Here is a 27,944-nt window from a genome sequence, read left to right as displayed (position 1 = left end):
TGAATCAGAAAGGGACCAATTTAAGGGCTTCAGATAGAAGAATTTTGTTCCATGGGATTCATGTCTACAAGGGAACATACAGAGAAGAGAATGTGAGGCAGTCCTAGCATATACAAGTAGTTCAGGAGAAGCACTGCTGACTGAGAGATTCCCAATCTAAAAGGCCCAGACTGCTCCTAAAACTGAAAGCATCTCCTCAAAAGTGAATATGAGATTTCCCCAAAAGAAATTATGTATGCTCTCTACAACCATTTTCCTCCTAAGTACCAGAAAGGGGGTGGTCAGGAAGGTGTTATTTAAATGGGAAAACGAGAATGCAATCTTGCTACATGACACATTAAATGAGATATCAGTTCAATCCTACTTAAAATACATTTGTCTGTGGTGTACACAATGATATATATATAGCACTTCCGTGCATTCAGTGCGCTACTCTTTAAAAATCATAATCTCATTAAATTGTACTCAAAGGTTTGTCACAGAAATAGTTAAAATTGTGCTGTTGTATGAAGGCGTTCCATTGCAGAGGCTTATGTAGATTTGTATTGATAATATGTGTTCTGTGAATGCCATAGTTATCTCATAAAGAATGGGAAAGGAGAGCAAGTTCAATTGTATCATTTCTACTCCCATGAAAATTATGCAAATGGAAATCCCATCCCCCTGATTCTTAAAACTGCACAGTTGGACTCTATTAGTGAGGCGAGAGCGAGGAGCACTTATACCTGTTTAATAAAATTCTAAAATCATTCTCCCAGAAATAGGTGAGATGAAATAGTCTGTGCTTTCTAAATTGATAACACTGCAGTCCTAACCCAAACCTGCAAAGCTCAAATGCAATGCCTAATAGCCTACATTCAATTACATGCATAAGCTATACACCAATAACCCCAGATTTACACTAGAGAACTCATAGAAACATAGTGACAAACATATACGTATATAAGTGTCATTTTCCTATGCAACAGTTCCCTGATTCCATACATTATTGATGTTATTGGGGAAAGAAAGCTCTACATATAATTTGCAAATGTGACTTCATGTGTAATTTGCAGACACTATACAAGAGTTTTGATACATTGACCTACAAGCGGTGGAAGTACAACTAGAATGCCTAATGTTATTCAGAACTTAAGATGTATACAGAATTAAGTATGGAAATTAATGCTTTTGTGTGAGGAATAGTGAGATTTAAGCAGGCAGTTATTTTTTAGAGAAACTGCCTGTGGTTGCGTACTTATGTGGTGAATTGCCCTGCATAAAGCTTGGGGACTTAACTTTGAATCATTTATTTCAATACAGTTGAGCTGGGATCAAACCGTCTGTTTCTTGCCCAGAATTGTGGAGTGGCACTGTTTAATTAGGTTGCCCGCTTAATGAAGTAGCCATGCACTAATCAACATATATCTTGCAGCACCCCCATTAGAACTTCCTGATTATAAGAAAGCATTCACCATATACATCCAGGAGATAAACTGGTCTGCCCTAGCAGACCCACTCATAGTGATGGCATCCATCATAAACCTGTGGCTTATTACATCAAAGAACTTTACCTTATTTCTGCTGGAATGCCGCCTTGTTTAAGATCAGTTGCAGCAGCTGCACTAGCCATGGCACAGTGTGAGATTACTGTGCTGGGATTTCCCTTGGAGGTTGCAGTGCCATAATTAGTTGTCTCTTTTACTGAAAATCAAAGTACAACAGGTCTGTATCTTGAGCTAGCAACTATGAAATTCTTGTTTTGAGCTCCTCCAATGTTACTTAAACCACTACCCAGGATGGTGAACCACACGATACTAAACACCATGATTGTGTAGTGTAAGGAAGGCATGGTTTTAAACTGTGAAGACAGGCACAAGTGACCACAGTTCAAGGGTGTTTATTGAACGCCTATCTAACCCTAAATGTAAGGATGGGAGCAAGCTACGACCATCAAATAATAATAACACAGTCCTAGTGGAGTCTCTGTCAAAATAAAAGGGCCTATACTAATAAACCTATTGCCAATCCTTACTTCTAAATACAAATGGTGTGGGAAAACGATGTATGCAAAAGAAAAGTGTTCAAGAAACAATTTGTCAGGATAGTTGAGCAGTGGGCTTCCCTTCCCTGCGTTTTCAGCACGGGACAAGGTGGCACACTCGAGCGTCGCACAAACTCTGGATTCTCTGCCACAAGCATACATTTCAAAATATAGGGATCTGGGCCTTCTGCGCCAAATTCTCTTTCCCAATAAAAGTCTCTTATTTCAGAGTGCCTGGCGTAACAAACAAGTACCAACGTTCCTTTCTCATCAGGATTTTCACATTCACAAGTTCTCAGGTTTACTGTTCACCACAAGCCTCCCTCAGTCGGACTCGAACCCCCTTAAAAAAAGTTTGCAATTAGTCTCCCTCGATCGGGCTTGTACCACAGGTCTCCCTCCGTCGGTCTTGGATCTTATAATCTCACTTTCTTTGCTTTGTTTTTGTTATCAAAATTCGAAGACTTTTGACTGTGCGATGGGTTTTTCTTAAACCATTGCAGGACCACTTTGATTTACTTCATCTATAAGTTTCACTTTATTTCTTTTGTTTCTGCCACTTCTTGGCTGGGTACATCACACAAAGACCTTTGATTGAGCACACCCGCAGTGCTGGACCTCTATGTTAAGTTATCTCGTACCTTCTCTGATTCATATTAAAGTTGAAACATCCATCGGCAATTGAACTTTACTCGGGTCTTTCATCAGATATGTTAAAATTCTCTGCTTTTGCGCTCTTCATACAATGTTGCCACTTGCAACCTTGACTTCAACAAAGACTGGTCATGCATCAGTCTCCCCAACTCACTGGCTGTGTTGATCTCTCTGGCGCTGCTTTGATTATGGAGCCAAGGATGGTACCACAGCGGCTGCTGCTCCTCCCCAACTCGGCCAGTCATGCAGGAGGGCCCTGGGTATCTCGGACACAAAATGCAGGATTCTTTAGTCTGGTGTACTGGCCTTATGTCTTTTAATCTGAAAGTTTCTGGAAAGTAATGGTTTCTTGCCGGAAAGGTCAAGGGTATCTCCCTCATTGCTATCCCTTCTCAGTTTGCCGTCTTTCTCCCCTCGTTCAGCTGCCATCTGGAAAACGCTGTTCCTTCATGTGCTTTGCCTCACTCAGAGTGTGCTTTCGTGCTCTGCCTTTTATCCGTGTGGCAAAGCTTAATGGAAGTCAGGTGTGAGTTGTTAATAGTAATTGCCTGACTTTGCCTGACCATAGTAGTGGGACATATCAGGTACTTTGCTCAGGTATGAGTCTGTTTTCTCCAGAGCGGGCTGTCTGTGTGAAAGTGTTTGTGTAGGGAAGGGGGAGGGGTTACAGTTCCCAGGTAGCCTACCTGGTAGGATGGAGTTAAGGTGTTATAGCGGGGGATACCGCGTTTCACCATCAAGTGTTCCTCTCCCACTCCCCGAAGACCTTCCACCCAGGTGATCCTCCTGCACTGGTCCACCCCCAGGGTTTGGATCCAAAGGTGATGACCATGCCCTGGCCACCTGAGAGAGAGATCCTGAGGGACTAGAGGGTGAGACACCTTCTGGGTTCTCACAGTAGCTATTGACGATTTCTTATTGACACCCTGAACTGATTTAGCAGATCTGGTCTTCTTTGTTGATGGGACGTGTTACTGAGATAAAAATGGAAAACTGGATGTGGGGTGCACAGTGTGTGAGCCTGGGGAGGTGGTGAAAAGTGGGAAGTTACCCCAGTCACTTCCGCACAGGTTGCAGAGCTTTTGCATTCTCAAGGGCATGCAGACTAGCTGCCCAGCAATCTGTTAATATCCATACAAATTTCAAATATGCCTTCGTGGTAGCCCACAACTTTGGTCAGTTTTGGAAGCAGAAAGGGTTTCTGACATCAACAGGATCCCCAATTAAAAATAGCCAGTACGTTAAAGCACTCCTAGATGCCATTATGTTACTGAAAAGGATAGCTATCATCAAATGTGGTGCTCGTCATTCCCTATATAAAAGAATTAGTTGCGGCAATGATGTTGGAGACAGAACTGCAAAATTGGCAGCTGTGTCTGGATCAGAAGATGAATGCATTCTCCCTGTTAAAGACGGTCCTGATCCTTCCCCATATGAGACCCTGGAAAACCTCCATTGAGAAGGATAACTGGATAAAAAGAAAATCAGATTACATGATGTCTTTCTGTGGTAAGATGGCCAAGGTCAATAAGTGGTACCAAGGATATTATTGTGACATCTTGTCAGGATGTAGCATGATGTACCATGTCCAGTATCATGTGCAAAGGGGATGATTATGTCTCTGAATAAGTCCTGGCTTGGTTCAACAGAACTGCAGGCATTGCGCAATCTGCCTCTTGAATAATGCGGTGAAAACTGTACCTACATTTGAAACTGGGGGCTCACGTCCAGTATGGTAAATACTGCAACACAGTCATACATATTGAAGATTAATGATGTAACTTGACTCCTTCTTAAAAAACATTCTTCTTCATTCAGAGTGCTCTGTTACGGGTTCTTCAGTGGCAGAATATATGGCCAATGCATTTTAGACTGAACGTCTATCATCAGGGCAGGCTCTGTCCACAAGTGCAGCAAATACTCTGGCAAAAGCATTGTCTACTCTTTTCTAATGTGCCCCAACATGCATCTCAAAAGAAGAACCAGTATCCATGCAGTTACAATCCTCAGGCACAGGTGAACGGCATCAGGCATGCCTATCACCAAGGGAGCACGCCCTTATGGCCCGTTTTGTAGGCCTCAGATTGACTTTCCATAGCTCACTCGCTGCAGTAACTGGCAGAATCTCCTCGTTATTCTGTATGTATTCTGTTGGTGGGTGGAGACATACCCCTGTCAGAGGGCAGATACTGTAATTGTTGTTAAAATACTTGTCAAAGAATTTGTACCCAGGTCTGGAGTGCCAGTTAGTTGTTACGCTCACCTGGTATCCACGGGGATGCCACTCAGCCCTGATTGGATGACTTGCACCTCGAACCCTCTCCCCGATCCATGGATAATGTCTCAGACGAAGGTGAGGCCTGAAATACAGGAGGATTGGGTTCAAGTCTTGACTGTCTCCTGTGATGTGTTTTACCACCTCCCTTCGGTTCGAAACCTCCCCCGAGGGCTTCTCCTCACCTTGATTCTTTATAAGGCGTGTTCTCCGTCCTGCTCCTCGTGGCAGGGGCGCATAGCTTTGGAGGGCGTGCAGCGACCAAGTTGCTTCACTAGTGCGAGCCCTGCTGGAGTCCAGGCTTGGTGCGACTCCGTTTTGACAAGGTAGGTTTGCTGCTTTACAGTCTTTGTATTTAGTTCTTTCTTTCGTGTCCTTCTGTATTAAGAATAAAGTCTTTCTTTTTCCTCTTCCCTTAGGTATGGAAAGATGTTTTGGCGTTGTCGTGCAAATTGGAGATGGGCACGAGTCAGCAAGTGAAGGCGCAGTGAGCGCGATGCTGCCCGGTGAATAATGTGCAATGTGCAGTGCTGTTTTGTCCTTTTGCTAACCTGTGTTTTTTCTCCCTTCTTCGCAGGCCACTGTGTTCTTCGTCAAGCGCTGTAAGGTTCCCGGAATAAAGCTGACTAAGAGACGACTAACCAGGTACGGATCTCGTGGCTTTCGTCGTTCGGGAGGAAATGTGATTTAACACTCTCTAATGCTGTCTTTCTCTCTCTTCTTTCCAGGTTGCTGTATTCTGAAGACATGCGGCGCTGGAATAATGGAGTTTGCTGGATCGAGTATCTTCAAGGAAGCGGGTTGCAGCCGGTGATGAGTCAAGGCTACTCACAGGTAAGATTATACTAACAATGTTCTCTTTCCCTTCAGGTTCATGAAGACAGGATACGCGGACATCAAGGAACACTGGAGACCCGATTTAGGCACGGTGAGTATCACGCTGCAAACAGCAGAATAACGCAAAGCGTATTCTGCTGTTTGGGTGTGGTTTAAATAGTCTCAGGTAAAGTAGTCCTGATAAAGTAGTTCCAGGCCCTGCCACACCCTAAACGCTATACCGCATAGCTCAGTTCTTTGCACCTGAGTTATGTGAGTGCCTCCATGTTAGCTGAAGTCACGAAGAAGTAATCCCATGTAAATAGTCCAACCTAACAGCGATTTCCATAATGATTATGAGCCTGGCGCCAAAGGCACCAGGACTGACTCCAAGAGAGTTTTGGATGGGGTGTGAAGAGCCTTCAGGCCATAATGGATTCCCGGCACCTAGCCTTAGCTGGGAGGCTGACTTGCCAGTGAGGGCCAGGAGTAAGGGTCATGACATTAGTATCAAAAGCCACCAAGGGATGCATTTTTTTAATAATGTGGTAAAAGCTCTCCTGTCTTCTTTGAATATGCAACTCACCTTGCACTGCCCATACCATCTCCAATCAGCAGGTGCAGTAGAGAGACGTAATGGTATTATCACAAAAATATCCTATTCTTAAAAAGCCATCTCTTGACCCTTCTCTTCCTTCTAACTTCCGTCCAATTCTTCCCTGTCTCTTGAAATAACTTAGTCTATACTGAGGTTTCTATCTTTGTCAATAATAATTCTTCACTCTCTCCAGTCTGGCTTCTGTCCCTGTCACTCAACTGAGACTGCCCTCCGCTGTTTGTGATTCCTTGCTCTCTGCTCATTACGCCAAGCATTTCTCCCTTCTTATACTTTTAGATCTATCCGCTGCTTTCGACACAGTTGACCACACTCTGCGTTTGGCATCTTTGGCTTCTTTTGGACTCGCTCTTATCTTTCTAACAACATATATTCTGTCTCCTGGGCTGGTTCTTCCTCTCAAATGTTCCCCTTCTTCATGGCGTCACCCAAGACCCTTCCTCTTCTCCTTGCTACAAATATCTCGTCCTTTAGAATTTTCCACTACCTTTATGCTGATGGCACACAACTTTTTCTGTCTTTCTCCTCATTTACACCGGCTATCCACAATAACTTATCTTCTGTTTGCTTGCTGTCAAATCTTGGATGGCAGACCACTTTATGGTTCTAAATTCGTCACAAAACGGATGTTCTCTTCTCTGCCACCACTAATCCGTCCCTTAACCTCCCTCCTCTGTCTCCTTCTCTGCTTCTTCTCTATCTCTTTCCAGCAGAGCTCATGATTTCAGTTTTTATCTTGACACGGACCTATCCTTTTCCCTTCATATTTCTACTATTTCCAGTTCTTGTCACTTCCATCTTTTTAATATTCGCAAACCCACCTTTTTCTAACCTTTGGCGCAACTGAACTCTTGATTTCAGCTCTCATTTTCTCTCACCTTTTTTACTGTTATACAATTCTCTTTGGTCTTCCACTTTCTCATTTGGCCCCCCTTAACTCCATTTTCAATGCTTCTATTCACCTTCTCTACCAGTTATACCTCCATTTTGATTCCATTTTGCAATCTCTGCTCTCGCTTGGTTGGCTGTCTTTCTCTTCCCGGATCAGATTTAATTTTCTTTGTATAGTGTTTAAGTCCCTCTATGGTCTTGCTCACAATTATTTGTCATCTCTGGTCTCCTTCTACGCCGCTATTCATTCTCTTTGTTCTCAATCCCAGTTTTTACTAAATGTCCTTTGTCCTCCTTGTGCCCAATCCCGATTCTTTTTCATTTTCTCTTCTTGCTCCTTATCACTGGAATTCTCTCCCTCTCCCCCTCCCGTCTACTACTTCTTACCCTGTTTTCCATACTTCACTAAGGAACTATCTTCTCCAATCTTAATTCTTTCTCTGACAATGTTTTGTAACTGAATCAATCTCCATTTTATTGTACTGTCATGTTTTATGTATAGCGCTTTGGAGTAAAGCGTTCACAAAACAAATGCAAAATCACAAACAAGCTAGTAGAATTGTGCCGAAGAAACCAGAATGAAATGGCCTGTTACCCTTCCCTGTGTATTGTTCAGTATTGGAAGCACTCCCCGCTGGAAAACTGGGCTCAGCCCCCTACCAGATCTTATATGGGCAATGCATGAGTCAGCCCTTATCTCCACCCAGAGAACCTGTTGATTGATGATAACTTGCATCTGACAGATGACACATTATTGGGATATGTGAAGTCCTTCATTTCTTCTGTCAGCTTTGTCCATAGCTAAGTACAGGCAGCTCTGGCTAGAGAACCTCTGGCCAATCTCTACAAGCAGGAGATTTTATTCTGCTGAAAATACATTGGAGGATGCTGGATCTGGTTCCACGCTAGAAGGCACAGATGCAGGTTTTGTTGGTATCAAACTCAGCTGTTAAATTGAAATGGTACCCGATGTGGGTCCATGAGACCCACTGCAAATGGGTTGCAGCACCTGTGAATTGGAATTGAAATGTCTGATTTATTCATCTTAGTTTTACTACTTTATTTCCTGGTGTCTAATGTTACTTATGCCTCCTCCTCTTATGCCTCCTCCTCTGAACTGATGCAGAGCTATAACCTCTCTAACAAGGTCATCCCCTCAGAAATTGAGACATGGCCATGGTACCGGAGGAGTTACATAATCCACTGCCACGGAAGAGCACCTGTGAATTCATGGGAAGCTGGGAATGTCGGGTGGATTTTTTACCAGATTCCTCCCAAAGTCTGCGATGAGGCCATCTGTAATTGGATCTCTGACAAGGTCTACCTCCATGCTTTAAACACTGAGTCCTCAAAATTGACCCCCACTTACAATGTGTTGTTAAAGAATGACACCACTGTTACTAAAAACAACCCCCGCTCCTGGGATACACCCTGAACTGCCCCATGTCTCAGACCTAACCTATTACTGTCACTTTGCTTTACCCTCTAAATTGGGAAGAAAGGAAATCCTGAAGTCCATTTTATGGTGCCGAAATTCGATGAATACAACGGTGGTGGAGAGAGAAAGAGTGCAAAACTCTAATGAGAGCAGAGTGCAAAACTCTATTGAGAGCAGAGGCTCTGATACCATGCCCCTGCCCAAAGGTTTCCATCATGTGATTAAGCTAGGAAAGTGCAGTATTAGGGTGCAGAGTGTATTATTAGCAACTGACCCGGGAGCTAATCAGGTTGCAAACCTGGGCTGAATCGACCGGTATAAGCCTGGGTTTGGAGCAACCCAACGATTCCGCACACCCGTCCTCCACCCAGCGCTGCTCTGGATTCCCCTTCCCTGCCTCCCTTCATCAAATTCTGGCCCCTGATCACTCCCCACTCCCCTCTCCCTAACTCCAACGGGCTTCTCTGCAATGGACACCCTCAGTGAGCTTTGCTTTTCCACTAGAAGCCATGGAAATGGAAGAGGGGCTTCACTGGGAGCCCCTCTTTCATTTCCATAGCAACCCTGACACACCCTGCCCGCTGCTGCTACCGAGGCAGCACTGCTGTTTTTTTTTTCGTTTTTCTTTTTGCAAACTGCTATTAGCACCTTGAGGGTATCCCTCTGGGTGCTAATATCCTTAACAACATATTCTAAGGGCTAAACAGGCTGGTAATGGCACCAGCGTTATAGCTCTCGGTTTGCTGGGGCTGTAACTTGGGCCCCAGGCCATTACTGACTGGTGTAGCCCTTAGAACGCTTTGTTATTGCATTATTAGGAAAGGATTATAATCATTCTATGGAACTGTACTGCTGTTTGACAACTACTTTGACTTCAGAAACAGTACTGAAGGGGTAAAGGTGTCTTTGAACGGTACTGATGCTTTATGCCAATATAATGCAGACTCATAAAAAGTGTACTTTAATTCAGTATCTAGTATCACCTACATTTGAGTTGACTACTGGGGTCATGAAAACAAGCATGTGAGTAGTCTGACTCTTTGGTACGACACTGTGAGTAAGACAAATAGATTAGGGTTTTGTTATGTTAATCTAAACACTGCTCTGGCAACAATGTTTTTACCATACCCTTGTCTGCATTTCAGGTCACGACTCAGTTTCCGAACTGTACTGAGTGGGCTGCTATCTACCTTCAGCAGCAAACAGAGATGTTGTGCAAAAGAAGAAATAAATGAGAAGCAACTGATCGAATTTGGGATTGGGACAATAAAGGCCTTGCAGCTTTGCGTGCATATAAGGGGAAACATGTGGATGACCTTTTAGTTGGATTAGAATGAGAAACGTGATTTATCTCTGGAGGACAGCTCACCAACCCCTACACTAACATTGGGGAGATGCTTATAATAGGTTCTCTCAGCAATCTAATGAGAGCTGCCCTGATACAGCTGATAAATGGAATGTTGTTATTGTACATAGTTAGTTTTGGCAGTTACACTAAATTATGCTAATGCGCCCATTTCTCCAATGAAAGTCAAAAGAAAAAAGAAGAAAACATTCCAAAAGCCTCTTTTTGGTTCACAGTGTTTTTATATATTGTTGGGTTGCCCTTTTGTGATGACATGTGTTTCGACGGATTGTCCGTCTTTTTCAAATCAGGGCTAAGTACCAGAATTCAAAATAAAATACAATTGTTTGACAAAGTAAATCCAATATTTGTAAAACATAATTTTGCGCAATTTACATAGTCATTGCCAAGATTGAATTAAAAAGAAGAAATTCTACATTTTGTGCATCATATCCATTAAAAAAAAAAGAAAAATGAACAATTGTATATAGAAAATGAAAGATAAAAAATTGCCATTTTTAGGGAGTGGGATTGGTGGGAGGTTTGTGGGTATTCAAAAATAAAAACAAAAGAGAATAAAAGTATCTATTAGTATGGGATCAAGCATGCTATTGGATTGGCTCTTTGTGACAATACATTGGACTTGAAACCTTACCCGGTCTTTTGCAATACACTCAATATTCTTAACACCTTTTTCATCCAGTCATGGAGTAATCCCAGTTACACCTAATAGAAAAACCCCACATTTCATAAGCAAACTTATCCGTGTTTCTTTTTTCAACACAAAGCGCGTTACTGGCTGCTTGTTAATTTCTACTCTAGTCTCTGGTTATTAGGAAATGATATATGAGCTAATTTGGACAACAAACAAGTTCAATAATACATATATTTTTAGCCATATATTTTAGATTGCAATGACATTTCTGCCTGTTTAGTTAACTCTAGGGGTTAAATCTTCCTGGAAAGTCTCGCAATGTGATTGGAAAGAACGGTCTTCCGTGTGTGAAACTAAGGCCACGTCGTGTGCTGCCAACATGTGTTGCGTTCAGTGCGCTAATCTGCGTTCAGAACATTTAATATTCATTGTCAGTATGGAGCATGTGCACTTGGATCCACGTGCATCTATTTCAATATAAAGATGCTCAAAAGTAATAGCCATGCCATAACAAGTTCAATAATGCGTGTATTTTTGGCTGTATAATTTAGATTGCAATGAGATTTCTGCCTGTTCAGTTAAGTCTAGTGATTATATCTTCCTGTAAAGTCTCGCAATGTGATTAGTAAAAACAGTCTTCCGTGTATGAAACGAAGGTCGTGTAGTGTACTGGCAATAAGTGTTGCATTTAGTGCGCTGATCCGCATTCGGAAATTAGCCACATTTAATAATCATTGTCAGTATGGAGCATGTGCACTTGGATCCGCGTGCGTCGATTTCAATATAAAGGTGCTCGAAAATAATAGCCATGCTGTCCAGGAGCGTTTTACCTTAGTCTCAAGAGCTCTGTGTGAATCGGTCCACGTTTGGGTCTGTCCTCAAAGCAGACTACATATTGTTGTTGGTTCGGGTTGCTTAGCAAATAACAAGGGGGGTCCTGGGAGACTCTCTGCCAGACATGAGTCCTGGTTACAAGAGCCTTACCCAGAGTCTTTAGCTCACTATCTTTCACAGAGAAGAAATATCCCAAACATATCAGTCTTTGTCCTGCCATGGGGCAGTCCAGCACAGAAATGATAGGCAATTCTCCTCTGAACTAAAGTACCAACAGCAACCCCAGACACGTGTTTTGGTCTGGTTGAACCTCATCAGTAGAATGTAGCTGTGCCTCTTTAAGAATAGTGAGCAAGGGGTCCACGTCTGGATTCCCCTAGTAACTTAGGGTGAGACCCAAAGTTATTTGAAATATGCAAATAACAAGGGGGGTCCTGGGAGACTCTCTGCCAGACATGAGTCCTGGTTACAAGAGCCTTACCCAGAGTCTCTAGCTCACTATCTTTCACAGAGAAGAAATATCCCAAACATATCAGTCGTTGTCCTGCCCTGGGGCAGTCCAGCACCGAAATGATAGGCAATTCTCCTCTGAACAAGAGTACCAACAGCAACCCCAGACACGGTTTCAGTCTGGTTGATCCTCATCAGTAGGGTGTAGCTGTGCCTCTCTAAGAATAGTGAGAAAGGGGCCCACGTCTGGATTCCCCTAGTAACTTAGGGTGAGACCCAAAGTTACTTGAAATATGCCAGTAGAACAAGGTGGTCCAGAAAGCCACTAAGAACGACCAGCGCTAATGCCAATAGTTATAAATATAAAAGGCAGCGTTCAACATGAATTTTTGAGGGTACCTAGACCAAGTGCCCTCGGTAAGAAACAAGGTCAATATAATCAGTGAACTGCGCCAATTTACAATAATACATCAATCAGTTGAGTTATATTTTTAATTCCATTCCACAGCCTGACACGTGTTTCGAGCAGAGCTCTTCTTCAAAGGCGTTGATGCTTGTCGAAGGCGAATAATCAATAGTACGATTAATTCTAGGGTACAATTCCAGGACTTAATGTAAATTGCAATTGCAACGACTAATTATAGTAGACAGCCTTCCGGCAACAACTCTTGTTGCCGGAAGGCTGTCTACTATAATTAGTCAGGCTGTGGAATGGAATTAAAAATATAACTCAACTGATTGATGTATTATTGTAAATTGGCGCTGTTCACTGATTATATTGACCTTGTTACTTGAAATATGCAAATAACAAGGGGGGCCCTGGTAGACTCTCTGCCAGACATGAGTCCTGGTTACAAGAGCCTTACCCAGAGACTTTAGCTCACTATCTTTCACAGAGAAACGATATCCCAAACATATCAGTCGTTGTCCTGCCCTGGGGCAGTCCAGCACCGAAATGATAGGCAATTCTCCTCTGAACAAGAGCACCAACAGCAACCCCAGACACGGGTTTCGGTCTGGTTGATCCTCTTCAGTAGGGTGTAGCTGTGCCTCTCTAAGAATAGTGAGCAAGGGGTCCACGTCTGGATTCCGCTAGTAACTTAGGGTGAGACCCAAAGTTACTTGAAATATGCAAATAACAAGGGGGGTCCTGGGAGACTCTCTGCCAGACATGAGTCCTGGTTACAAGAGCCTTACCCAGAGTCGTTAGCTCACTATCTTTCACAGAGAAGAAATATCCAAAACATATCAGTCTTTGTCCTGCCCTGTCCAGCACCGAAATGATAGGCTATTCTCCTCTGAACAAGAGTACCTGGTCCTACCTTTGTGTTTGATACGGCCGCCAAGTTTTGGGCTATTGTTCATCTTGATATATGTAGTTTACGTATCTTTAAAGGCATACAGACAACGCTCTCTTGTTATTGTATACGATTAAAAACGTTATTTCAACCTTTTACACATAAAATAATTACCCATTTTCAAACTGCTATAATCAAATAGTTCACAATATGATTTAAAAAATCCTCTTGGAATACACTATCAAATCCATACTTTGATATTCCAGTGGACAACTTTATCTGAATGGAGAATATTATTTAACCTTTACCATTACAATGGAGTAATGTCTTGAAAAATGCTGCAATGGGGCATTGCTTGTGAAGAGGTGCAAGACTATCGGGATTCTGAAACATAAGAGCATCTGAGATGATGTGAAACAAAACAGCTGGCCAAGAATCCTGAGGAATCATTTGGAAGTCCCTGGGGTCCTGTGGCCCAGGAGAGACTTCTGGCTGCACAGCAAATGGTCCTGTGGGCACTGAGAGTGCACCTTCACAGCAAAGGGGCCAATCAAGGCCTCTCGGCCCCACCAGCAGAATCATACCTGGCCCTTGTGCTGGATGTAAATGGAAGTTGGTAACACACCAAAAACTGTGGGACGTGCGACCACCTGGCAGTTCGGCTAGATACTTTACCACTAACACCTGACTTTTAGTTAGGAAAAGGATTCACTTGGAATGTGTGGGTCCTTTAGACACCCCAGTTGCAATGCCTTAATAATGTAGAAAAATATCAGTTATTATTAGTGAGTAACAGGATTTGTCGAGAAGGGAACTGGGATATTAACTGGGCGGCTATTGTTTCATGGTCAGAACAAGTGTGTAGCATTGGTTTCAGTTCCCATGCATTATGTTTTGCAGACAGGAGCTCGACAGTTAAATGGGTATTAGACATCAGTAAAGAGTAATCTGTAAGTCACCATATAACATTTCTAAAGGGATGGCCAAAAGTAGCGCCTAGATGCTTGAAACATTTAGAGAGATTGTTACCAGACCTTGAGAAAATCCCAGAGATCCAAAAAGGTTTACAGGTATTAGACGTAGTGTTCAATGTGCAGAAAAATACATGAGGCAGCTCTCGGTACAGCCACTCTATCTTGATGATATAATGTGTGCCATTAGTAGTGAAGTCTCTGAACAACCCTATATCACCTCCACCACTTGCATAAGCATGCTCTTCTTCTTACTGGCAGGCATTGTTTCATGCTGCCACAGAGATTGTAGCAAGAAGGGGTCCATGGACATCTGTACAGCACCCTACAAATCAGCTCTCCACAGCTCTGCTCCTGACATGTACTCATCATTTGTCCCCCATAAAATGAGTGCATAATCACTTGCAGTACACCAAGAAATGGATGAGCTTACGAAGGTTTAAGGTGTGATTTTCATCAAATTCACAAGTGCTAATATTGCAGTATAGAGGAGCATTAAAGGCAGAAAGTATTTGGTCCTATTTCTACAAACCTCAACTCATTTAAACAACTGAAAAGAAAAAAACTTACTTCTTTCTAGAAGTGCAAAAGAGGGGAAGCGCGCAGCTACCAGTCAATTCAAATTAAATAAATAAATGCACCAATCTGAAAATTGAAAACAATGAAATGAAGGGGTGGGACTGGGAATCTTCCATTGCAAGTCAGAAAAAGAATATTTTCAACCCCATCATGATGTCAACTCGTACCCTTATCCCTAGTGCTTATTATTTTCCTTTTTTGTTTTCTAGTTGACTTTGGTTAGGACATCCCTCGGCCCCTATTTGCTAAAGGAAATGCTTACCTATCATAAAAAGGGCTGCGCATGTGCCACTTAAAAGCGTTGAGGGCCGACTTTATGGCTTGTCCAGTGTTAGTGGGACAATGCTATTGAACTGAGGCCACTGGATCGCACCAGTTCAAGCTGGCAGGGGCACTAGAACTCTCATTACCATTGGATGCTGTGATGGGGTAGAGGCCTACACGCCTTGCCTGAGGAGGTTGGGACCAGAAGTACAAGCGAGCAGCCAGCTTCACCCGGAACTTTCAGGATACGTGGTTATCTCTTGCCATGATCACAAACGATGGACTACAGCTCTCTAAACAGTGGGGATTATTGCTCTAGGAGAGAAACGCAATAGCATGCCGTAAGACCCTGTCAGGGACGTCATTTGGGGGTCGCCAGAGGACGCAAGTGCGACCTCTGAGGTCTCCCTTGCGACCTCTAAAAAAAAAAAATATATATATATACAGTAAAAAAACTTTGTTAAAGGGACGTTATGGTTAAGTTGCGCTACTAAAAACCTATGAAATTCAGTGAAAAAACGTTAAAGGGACGTTATGGTTCAAAGTAAAACCGAAAAACCCCTGAAATTTGGCAGTTATGGTAAGATAAGCAACCATAACTTGCGCCGCCACCGTGCACTGCTAACACTAACACACAGGACATCGAAGATGACATCACAAATGTCATTGATGACATCACTGATGACATCACATGTGCATTTACCTTTCATGAAAAGTCTGTACAAGGGATTCTTAGTGTAATGTTAATAAAAAAAGTGTCAAAGATGAAGGCGAGCGTCCCCCAAATAGCACGATCCTCCCCACAATGAGAGACAATAATGGACTCTCCCAGGAAGGGAATAAGGCCAGGACAAAGTGCGGGTGAGCTTAAATGGGAGTTTATCAATCAGAATAGGGCATGCAAAGAACTCTGCAAACTCCGAGAGCGCTCTGCCTGACAATAGCAAAGACGGGCGTATATATTTACAAAAAGCGTCATAAGAACCTACATGCTATAGGGGGCACAAGTTCGTGGGGATTGGGTGGCGATGACTAGCTATAGGTGCTGCTGCGATGTGGTTTGCCGTGGCTGGAGGACGTCACTGGTTACCCTCGTGGGTTGGGCTGGGCCTGGCAGGTCAGCTGGGCTCATCCGGACGGTGTTGTTGTGCCAGCCATGGCCAGTGTCAGTGATGAATGTCTTTCCTGGCTTTTTGCCCTAGGGCCACGCACACCACAGCCATTCAACATTGCAATATTATCTTCCCTGGTAAATCTTCCAATAGGTTATTCTACAGGTTAATGCAACACAGGAGGAATGCACCTAGAGTGGGGTCTGTTGGCGATACATCAATACATGGTTACCATCGTCCTGTTGACCGGGTAACATAGGTCGCGAGGTTGGGTCTCAGGGCATGGGACAGGCGGTCCGCGTTATTATGTCTCGTTAGAAGTCATTATGGATGTGTTCCTGTGGTGTTGCCATAATATTGGGTGTCCTAATTTTACAGGGGCCATTAACCTAAGGTGAGCCGGTGGGTCGTGGAGCCTAAAAAAGGGCGCCTTTGGATCTGTGTTTTAAGGCATGGGTTTACTGCTGGGTTGTAAATAATTCAGGTGGCAGGCCGTGGCTAGGGTGCTGCGGGGGAATGCGAATGTTTGAAGCGGCTCCAGCCGAATTGGGGGAGGTGGAGCAGAGCAGCACAGGCCTCTGCTTTTTCGTCTGGCAAGCTTCACTGGGAGGAAGGGGGAATGGCCTTGCATGTGCTCACAAAGGTATTTTCCTCGTGTGTTGCAGATTTAGGTGGAAGAGACATAAACATTCACATAATATACAATACTCATTGAGTCTTTTCAAAGCTTATGTTTGGACATTATTAGTGCCTTTCACATGGCCATTTAACACATGTTATCTATACGCTAAGTATTTAACACCCACAACATTCTGTTACATTTCTGTACATGTGCGGTAAGTGAGGTAGTAGTAAGCTTGGTGGAGCACGCAGGAACAAAACCGTCAACAAGGCTGACGGCAGTGACACATAGTGAGCTTGGACCTACATATAGTGCCTTTTCATGCACCCCTTACATGAGTTCTCAATATGGTTGCATTTGTCTTCCTTTGCACTCTAGCAGCATTAGTTCAGTTATGGCGCGGGACCGTGGGGTGCAGTCTTCGTGATGAAGCACATAACACAAAAACCCCCGGGACACTTTTACTATTTGTGCGTAGCTACAGGGATGTGGGCGCTTCATCCCTAATGTCATATAAGCACACATTCTGCCATTTGTATGGAGGTTACAGGTTTTTAATCAGAGAGGTTGTGAAGAGGAAAGTTTCATCACAGGTGGTTTGCTCGTTAGCATTTGGGGACTCTGCTTTTTGTCAGGGGACCATTTTACAGTTCTTTTCCACCCCGGCCCTGCTGGCCGGGTCATACTGGAAACAGTGATACACTGCGGAAGGTGAACTGTTACAGTATTGGTATCTAACACTAGCTCATGTTTGTCTGTTCGTGGGAACGGGCTCTCAGCGGATCTGCCAGAGGGCTGCGGCCACAGGGATAATTGAAACTCTCCAAGGGTGGGGGCCGCGCTGCGGTACACAGGGCTCAAACCATCTTTATTTCACAAAATGGTTTCCATGGCCTAGCTAAATTGAGCAGGTTTGGTCAATGTCTTCAACCAGCCGCCCCACCCACCACCTGGGCCCTGGTGGCAGGGGGACCCCTGACGAGCCATGGACTTCACCGGGGGAGAGGATGCAGGGGAGGGGGGTCTCTTGGACCAATCCTCCCATACATTTCCCCCCTTTCGTTACTTAAGTAACGAATACTTTAAATCCTCCAATCTCCTGCACTCTTTCTCGTCAATTATAGCGTCATCCCATGCAGGGGTGCCTTTTATGGACATCCATGCCCTGCACACCCCTCGCAAACTCTCTCCTCTCCTAGCATATTCATCTGGGGTGCAGGTCAGGTATATACAACCGCTCTCCCCTTCTAAGTCCACCCATACCATCTCGTACCATTCAGGTATACGGGGCTCTTTAATTGTAGTGTGCCATAATTTATCTACTATATCCTTGTCGTGGTACCTGGGCACCATCTGGAATCTTGACGTCTCATCTGTCCCTGTTTGTACCTGTACTTCCTGCATTGTTTGTATTGTACCGTGGGCGTTGCCCATTGTCACCATCATCATTGCACCATTCGGCACTCCATTAGCGCAACATCGAAGACCCACCTGGCACAGGCAAAAAATGAAAAGGAGGAACACTACTGCCGGCATCAAAAATTTAACAGTCATTCCCAGCCACGATGGGACCTAGGAGAAGATGTTGTCGAACCATGTGCTTTCTTCTGCTCCACCTTCCATTTTCATTCTTTCTCCTAGGTTATGTACTGCTTCGATCACATGGGACAGGGAACCGTTATCTGCGTCTTCGGAAGGTACGAAAGTGCAGCAGGCACTTCCAATTTTTCGGCAAACACCTCCTTCCATTGCTGTCAATAGGTCCAAGACATACCTATTTTGCATGGTCATTAGCCGCAGTGCTCGCAGTTCCACTTTTATTACGTTAAACCCTTCTTCAGTGTCATTTGCCAGCTAGATCGGCTCCCAGCGCGTGATTTGGAGCCACTTTGCATTTGCTCGCGCCTGGATGCTTGGGATGAGTGAGGCAAAGAAAGTTTCTGCAGAGCTGAATAATCGATATCTATCCGGGATCTGTGCCAGCAGTTCTGATGATGCTTTTGATATGTAGTTTGATGATCGTCTGTTTCGGTGCAGCACCTTCTCCTTGTTCCCGGAAGACAGGACATATACTTGTGACTCTGCAGTTGGCTGGGCCTCATTCTGCTGATGTTTTTCTTGCGTTTTCTTGTTCCCATCAATGTGGCTTTCCGGGATTACCATTAGTGCGGAGTGTATGGTGGCCAATGAGCAGCTGCCACCCCAGGATTGTGGGAGGTGTAGGTATGCCTGGTTGCCACATACCCAATAAGTGTCCATTAGGGCCGCTGTCCCTTTTCTCATGTCTGGGATGGTGAGGGTCTTGTTACAGTTTTTGTTTACCCCCATGATGGTTCTCCCGTCTCCCTTGAAACACAGTTCATAGTTTATTTCTTTCTGCAGCTTGAAGGGTTTTTCAATGGCCGTTACCCAAGTCAATTTTGAGATGTGTTCCTTCCATACTGGTGTGCACGTCTCTTCTATCCATTGCAGTTTCTCTGGTGCCACACCCCGCAGTGCTTCAGCCTTACACATTATCTCTTCGTCTTTCCACTTATTTTCTGAAAAAAGTGTCCCTTGTATTATAAAAAATGGCTCCTCCAAGCATACCACTCCTACCGTCTTCGGATAACAGGTCTTCTCATTCTGCAGCATTTTAAAAGTTACGTTGTGTGCCTGAAGGTGTTCTTAATCATGCACAACGTGAGATGAAGGAGACATTGGGCATCGACAATAGGCAACTCTTTGGGTAACAATACTTTGGGTGTACCTGAAGCATGGGGAATGAGGGCGCAGACATAACAGCTCTCGTTCGTGGTTTGCTTAGCCGTTGCACTCATGTCTGCATACCATTTATTTGTCTTGTGGGGGTGTCGTGGGTCTTCCATTTTGTCTAATCCCAACCCATAATATTCATCATATTTTCTCCTCCCCACCTCCCTTTTCCATCTGTTATTTCTTTTTCTAAGGTATTTCCCAGCTTCATGGGCGATGGACAGTGTGGGCTCCCCTTTCTCCCTCTCGCCCCCCTTTGCCCAATCATCATATAATACTTCATATCTCGCTGTCATTTTTTCATTCTCTTTCTTCATGCTTTCTAGCAGTGTGTTTTTTGTTACGGGAGCGGGCCGGCTGGTGGGGGTGTTATATAACCAGGATATAGCAGAGGGGTTACAGTCATTTAGACTACGGGCATTGTAATTAGATACTTTTGGCGGGGAAGTTGTGCTGCTTTGCATTGTTTCCTGCAAACCTTCATTTCGCGAGATAGCAACATTAGATGGTGTCGTGTAATACCCCCATACCAGTTTAGTTCCATCCCATACCAAAAAATCACCTTCTTTAGTGTTTACAATTGCTGTTTCATTTGTCACATTAATCCCGTTATAACCTCCCCCCTCGTTCATCTCGATAGAGATGAACGCTATAAACCAATACGTAACCAGGCCAAACAGTATTGTAAAAAATAATGTAATGCATACAGACAATCCACACTCATACGAATATCTACATCTCACAGCTAAAAATTCTCTATATCTAATAAATCTATCCGTTGCAGGCTGCCCCTTAGTTGCCATGGTATTTCCTGTTTGAGATATAAAAGTGCATTAAGTGCATGCATGTAAACATTTTTGTTGGCACTACCAGTGCCAAGAGGTCATGGAAGGGGGATGGGTTTGGGTAGGGGAGGGGGGTTGGGATGTACAGAGAAGGGAGCAGACAATATACATATCCTTCACATTATTATTTACACATAAACCTTTTTTTTTTTTTTTACAATCTTTTATCCTTATCAATAACCTGTAATGTAATGTTTCTCGTTAACCATTTTATCTGTCAGGTACACTTCTTCCACTCATATGTTCACGTTCACTCATCATTTTCATTAGTATTGTTTGCTGTTGTCTGTGCTTCCTCATCCACCTCTCCCTGCACACTATTATATGCCTTTCACACATCTGTTAAATGTATCCAGTATTTGAGCCCCTTAACTTTTACAGCTGTAGGGGTACAAAATACCACTTCATATGGTCCGTGGAACCGTGGGGCATTCCACCGGCGCACAAAGCTCCTGACATAAATGAACTCTCCTGGCACTAATTGTCCCTGTATTTGTTCTATGTTCGTCATGGGATCCTGTTGTGTTTCCTTCTTCCCTTGTGAAGGGTGGAGAGAGCTGCTTTGAGATTGCCCGCGCTGCCCTAGTTAGCTTCTTCAGGTATTCTGTGAACTCATCTCCCAATATCGTGGCGCTTCTGTTTGCGTCTGATTGTTGGCAAAGTGGGGAATGTGCAGTGTGCATCCGTCTCCCTGTCACTATTTCGTGCGGGGACAAATGGTGGTCCTTGCTTGGCTGATTCCTCAGCTCAAACAGCGCAAGGGGCAGACAGTAGATCCAGTTTTTCTTTAAGGAAAAACACAATTTGGACAATCTCCCTTTTAACAGTCCGTTCATCTTTTCTACCACGCCATTACTTTGAGGATGATAAATCGAGCACAATTTATGTTTTATTCCCAATAATGTCGTCACTTCTTTGAAGAGCTCGTTCACAAAGTGGGTGCCGTTGTCTGAGCGAATTACGTCGCGAATTCCCCAACGCGGGAACACTTCCCTTACTAGGAACTTTGCAGCGCTTTTAGCGTCAGGTCGTGCACATGGGCCTGCTTCCACCCACCTTGAAAATGGACACACAACCACAATCATGTAGCGTGCCCCATTACACCTTTCCCCCATATCTGCATAGTCTATGTGCAGTTCTCTGAAGGGCCCTATCGGTTTTGGAATTGTTCCCCTGAGGGTACGTAACGTCATTCCAGAGTTGTATATCTGGCATGTTGTGCACTCCATTGTCAATCTCGATATGTGCTCCTGGAGACAGGGCACGAACCAGTCTTCTTGTATCTCTTCTGCAATGTGTTGTTTGGTGTTGTGTGCAGGAAAGTGTAATTGCTGAAATGCTATTTCTAATAGTTTGACCGGCATTACTACTTTCCCTGAGTTATTTTGTCACCATAGTAAGTCTGTTGCCGATTGGCTGCACCCTCGTTTTTCCCACACCATCTTTTCATCACTACTTGCCCCTTCCTGCAGCTCTAGTATTTGTGATATGGGCATCGCATTGTATCCTTCTGGGAGCTTTTGTTTGTCTTGTGCTGTAGCATGTACTCACCTGTTTCATGTTTTTCAAAGTATAAGGCTTCCTTGGCAGCAGCGTCCGCTGCCGCGTTCCCCAAAGACACAACGTCTGTGCTGGACGTATGTGCTTGGCACTTCACTATTGCTACCACTGTTGGATCTTTCAGGGCCTCAATCAATTCCTTCAGTAGTTCTGCATGTTGCACTGGGGTCCCATCTGCTCTTCAAAACCCTCTCCGCCCCCATCTTGCTAGACCTCCATGTACTGTCGTCGTCATGTAAGCTGAATCTGTATATATTGTTACTGCACAACCTTTAGCTGCATGTAATGCTTCTATTAGGGCAATAAGTTCTGCTGCTTGTGCTGAGAAATGCGATGGAAGGCGATACTGCACTAGTGTATCATACTCACCTTCTAACCTCACCACTGCCAACCCCACGTTTCTCTCCCGTATCCATGTCAATCGATGCTGACCCATCCACAAAGTACACCTCCCCCTCACTCAGGGCATTCTCGCACACCACTGTGTCCTTCCCTGTTTCCCCTGTGTAAGTTGCACAATTGTGTTCTTGCATGTCCTCTAGTGTGCATGGTTCTGTGATGAATGTTGCCGGGTTTACTGTCCTGCACCGTACAACATGGATATTGGCACTTGACAGTATTATTTCATAGGCAGTCGCTCGCTGTGTGGTCAGTGTACTTTTTGATCTCTCAAGTATCGCAAATAAGGAGTGTTCCACGAACAACGTGACAGGGCATCCCATTACTATTGTGGCACTTTTCTCAATGGCGAACGCGGCGGCGAGAGATTGCTCGCACGCGAAATGTCCTTGCATCACTGCATCGAAGGTGCCACTATAGTAAGCCAATGGTTTGTGTCCTAGGGAAGTCTTTTGTGTCAGTACAGCTGTCATGAGGGTTCCCTTACAATGTGAGAACAGGTAAAATTCGTGCTCATAATCAGGATTGGCGAGTACTGGAGCACTCGAAATCAACTCTTTTAGTGACTTAAATGAGTCGGCCATCTCTTCTGACCATTCTATTTTCCTGTTCTCTTTTTGGGCCTCCTTGAGTGCTTGCAGTAATGGTCTGTTGTAGGCTGCATAGTCTAATATCCATGCTCTACAGTAGTTACACATTCCCAAGAATTTCTGCATCTCCTTCACTGTTGTGGGTTCTCTCACTGACCTTATTGCTTCTACCCTGTCAGGGATTATTCTTTTCCCGTCTCTTGATATCAGCTGTCCCAGGTACAGTACGTCTTTCTGACAGTATTGTAGCTTTTCCTTGTCCACTTTGTACCCCTTATTTGCCAGCAGCGTCAGGAGTGTTACTGAGTCTTTTCTGCACGTTTCTTCACTCTGCGCGCAGACGAGCAAATCGTCTACGTACTGAATGATTGTGCTTTCAACTGATAAATTACCCAGGTCTTCGTGTAGTATGTGGTTGAATATGCTTGGGCTTTCACAGTATCCCTGTGGTAATCTGCAATGTTCGTATCTCTTTCCCCCTAATGTGAATGCTGTCAGGTATCTGCTTTCTTCTGCCAAGGGGATGGAGAAGAATGCGTTTTTCAAATCGACCACTGTGAAATGTGATGCCGTTTTCGGGATGCTGCATAATATTGAAGCAGGGTTCGGGACCAAAGGGAACTCTGTCTGTATGACATCATTTAGGGGGCGTACATCCTGGATCATCCTCCAAGCCCCTCCCTTTGCTTTTTTGATCGGGTAGATACACGTGTTACATGGGGAGTTTGAAGGCACTATTATCCCCTGTGCTAGCAATGCATTTATTGTCTCTTTTATTCCTTCCTCAGCTTCACGGGACAATGGATATTGTTTCACTCGGGGCAGGATTGCCCCTTGTTTGACCTTTATTACCATTGGTGTCACTCCATGCAACAACCCCACATCATAGGGGCCTGTTGTCCACAAATTATTTGGCACCAGTTGCATGTCATCGTCAAAAAAGGATGGTGGCGTTCCCACCACTGCCATTAACTGGACGGGAATTTGTCTAGCCTGAATCAAAATGTCACAGGGCATTGCTATTTCCATTATTATTTCGCCATCACTTTCCGCATCAGAAAAGAGATCCTCATCAGACAAGTCCCGTAGGGCAATATTGGCGTTGATGCACAGTACAGTGCGCCATTCACATCCATCTATGTCCATCCCAATCACTGCAATCCTTTTCGCTGATACCTGTACAGCATGCAAGTCTAAGGATACCACTGACCCTGGTGCTATGTCTGGGCGCATTATTGGGCGGAAGACGAATTCTGCGGGTATTCTCCACTCCAGCTTTTTTAGCTCAGGAACTACTTGGGCCAGTGTTTTAAACCTTCAATGAACATTCTTTCGTCCACTGGCAGGCCACGTATTTCCTGAGCAGTTGTTTGAGCCTGTACTACCAGCATTACACGTAATGGGCATATTCCTGGTGTCAAACACACTATTCCTCTTTCTGTGAATGATATTGTCATGTTAAGTTTGCTAGGAAGGTCCCTTCCGAGCAAGTTTATTGGCGATTGTTCATAATACAGTAAGGGTGTTTTTACCGTTTTACCCCCCCACTGTCACATCCAAAGCTTCTGTGTAAGGAACTTCAATTACAGCCCCAGAGAACCCCTGCGTCTCTAACTTCCGGTTAGATAACGGAAACCGGCCCTCCCTAATACATGATTTCTCCGCTCCCGAATCCACCTTGAATATTAACTGCTTGTCTTCTATCTGCGCTCCTACCAATGGTTCCTCTGCTCCATCGTAGGTTGTAGATAGAACAGGACACGCAAGTGTTCTCTGTGGGCTGTCCTATGCGGGGTGTCTCATTGCTCCTCCCTGGTTGAACACACTCCCCGAAACTACTGATACACCACTATAGGGGGCTGGTGCTGGGGCTCCATTTGCTGCCGTTGCGAAAGGGTTGCCTGGGGTGTAGTGCATAGTGTCGTTGTTCTGTGGGTGATTCTGTGTTCTGTAGTGGTGTCCCTGCCTTTGCTCAGGGTACCCCTGCCCTGGTTCCCTTTGTTGTTGTCCCATTGGGAGACCATATGGGCTCCCCGGGTGGGGATGGCCATAGTGTTCTACCTCTGGAAACCCGTTGTTTGTTCTACTCCTGCACTCTCTGGAAAAGTGCCTCCACCTCCCGCAGTTCCAACAACTTCCTTGCGCACCTCTGGGACCTTGCCATCCGTTTCCTCCCATTCCCCCGTACCCTTGTCCACCCCCTCTTCGACCCCTGTACCCACCTCGTCCCCCTCGAGGGGCCCACTCTTGCCACTGCGGACCTCCACTCTGCTCCTGCTCATTCCACTGCCGTTGCCCTGCTCCTGCCCAACTTGTTGCCATCCTCCCCTGTATTGCTACCAGCCCCTCCTCCTCTTCGTCTCCCTCCCTGCTATGTGGGAGTGCGGCCACTGCTGCAGCGCCCTTCACCAGCTTTGTTTGTACTAGTTTTGCCTCGTCTGCCAATCTCCTTTTCCCTCTCTTTTATTTGTTTACAGTGGTGAACTATTATGCTCTGTATTTTGGGCCATCCTTTTGCTTCAATACCTGCTATTTTGTCAAGTGCTTTTTGCACCTCTTTTGGGAGCCCCCTCTTTATTATGAAGTAGAATAATGATGTTGATTGATACCAGGGCGTGCCCGTTTCTGCTCTCCACATCTCTTGGACCCAAAAAATGTAATCCATAGCATCTTCTCCGTCATTCATTGTACATTGCATTACTAACTGCAAATCTGGGGTATCTGGAACTGCCTCCCGTAAGGCGTCCCACACCCTGGCACGTACTGTGTTAAAAGAGGCACCATCATGGCGATCGCAGTCTAACGTTACTCCCGGGAAGCCAGCTTTTACCTATACTCCGTCAGCTTGATCCCCTACTGCTGATACTAGCAAACTCTTCACATCGCCTATTGCTAGAGGTACCCCGGCTGTGTGTTTCTCGAAGGCATATATCCACTTGCTTGCCCCTTCTGATAGCGGGGGCAATAACTTTAACAAATTGGCCTTATCCATCTGAGCCCAGGGTATGTAATTCGGCCTCCCTCCTCCCCTGTGTATTAGTGGGAGTTGTAACCTCCCCTTTGTCGTTGTATCTGCACTCACCTTCGTTCCCATTTTTCCTAATGGTGCCATCTTCCCCAACCTGTTCCTTAGTCGTCCTGTCCACTCTTCGTCCATTGTTCTCCCTGAACATGCACCATCCAACCCTTCGCTTCCTCCTCCCATTGCCATACTTAGCCTTTCACTTTCTTCTAAATCTTCTCCTATATCACACAGTAGCTCCTCTCTGCCTCCTGTAGTCCTTATCTCATCATCATCAGTGCACCCCTCTCTCCCCTCTAGTTCAATTATGCGTTTCGGTTCTTCTTGTATCCTAAACAATATCTCTCCTTTTTTCCACCCTTCTTCAATTGTTTTATTCTCACTCTGCGCTCTTGATGTAGGCTCTGATCTAGCACTATTGATTGCAGTCCGTTCACATATGCTTTTTATTCTCGAGAGCTCGTCTTTGGCTATAGAGAGCCTAGACTCTAGGTCTCCTGTTAATTTCTCTATGTTCACCATTGGTGTACTTACCTGGTCTCGCTCTCTATGACTCTCATATGGTGGGGGTGCTGTTGGCCCTTGAGTGGTAGTGGTTGTCGTTGGGGGTACATATGTTGGGTCACTGTATCCTTCTGCGGGCACTGGCTTATTTAATATTGGATACAACCTAGTTACCTCTATCAGTGGCTCCCCTTCTGGCAACCCCTTGTCATCTTTTGGTATCAATAATGGATTGTCAGTGGTCGGGGGCAGATCAGCATCTAATTCCCTTTTCTTCAGCGGGGGTATTTCTTCACACAATCTCCATAGGTCTAATATTTCTCTCCTATTATGTAGCTGCTTCCCCTTGTATGTCAAACAAATGCATGTAGCTACCATATTTAGGACACTCTTGTCAAAAGATCCCCTTTCGGGCCATATCTGGGGTAATCCTTCTCCCTTCAACTCTGTGATCCACTGGTCATGATATTTCTTAATCCTTTCTGCGTACCCAGGTAGACTCTTACAAATATGTGATAAGGGTGTTTCTGCCCCCATACTTCGTAGTTGCTCGATACTGATGTATGTCTATATATATATATATATATATATATTTATATATATATATATCTTAATATAGATGTATCACCATATGAATCCACGTATTTATGTCTTACTGAGCGTGGGGACCTGCGTGTTTTCCCGCCACCTGTAAAGTATGAGAATGGCTGCGCACAGCCTCTATTCTATACACCTTAGGGGGCACATACAAGAGCAAACCATCAATAACTTCAACAATTTTGCCCAACAAATCAAAGAAATAAACACTCACTTTACCACATTACACTCTTCTTTGTGATATTTCTTCTGGTCACACTTACCATAACCATACCATAATTATGCATTGATTGCTGACCACCTTTACACACTCATTATAACAAATACGTTCTGACACATACGATGCTTACACACCCATATGCAGCACTCTATTCATAGCCCAGTTTGTCCTCCCTTTTCTCCCTTGCCAGCTGTCCCTTTCCGTCTTACTCTGATATGTGTGTGTCTCCTAGTTTTGATGTAAACTTGTCTTTTTACTTAGATTATATCTTTGTTCGTACTAACCCTGTTTATTTTCCCGTAAACCCAGAGAGAAGAATAGAAAAGATAGCAGTCACTAATTTATTCTCTGTATCTTCCTTTACCAGACACCTTTATCTCATTTACCACTTCTTCATATATTCCCAGTACTAGTCAAGATAGTACTATGCGGCGCCACCTTCCACCCCCTCGCGGAGCTAGGTTCCCGTCTCTTTATTTCTGTTCACCTCTTAATCCTAATGGCCATATGCGAAAATAAAGCAAAGAAAGTTTAGAGTAGTCCTTAGTAGACCCAAAGTGTCCCCTTTCAACCAGCCACGTTTCCTGTCCTATATTTCCTCCCCTTCTCC

At 44.5% G+C, this 27,944-nt stretch overlaps 1 long non-coding RNA gene across 1 annotated transcript in view; it reads left to right on the top strand.

The window, feature by feature from the left end:
- Positions 1–10,532, top strand: part of LOC138511029 (uncharacterized) — a 48,860-nt gene extending 38,328 nt beyond the window's left edge. The window contains exon 2 of the long non-coding RNA XR_011280547.1: positions 9,859–10,532. This is a non-coding gene — a long non-coding RNA (uncharacterized lncRNA). The remainder of the gene's footprint in view (positions 1–9,858) is intronic.
- The last annotated feature ends 17,412 nt before the right edge of the window (positions 10,533–27,944 follow it).

Source organism: Ambystoma mexicanum, chromosome 6p (genome assembly GCF_040938575.1).
Source record: "Ambystoma mexicanum isolate Mex_15411 chromosome 6p, UKY_AmexF1_1, whole genome shotgun sequence".
In the NCBI taxonomy this organism is placed as follows: Eukaryota; Metazoa; Chordata; class Amphibia; order Caudata; family Ambystomatidae; genus Ambystoma; species Ambystoma mexicanum.
The sequence above is the reverse complement of the archived record's forward strand: the minus strand, read 5'-3'. Positions and strand labels throughout refer to the sequence as shown.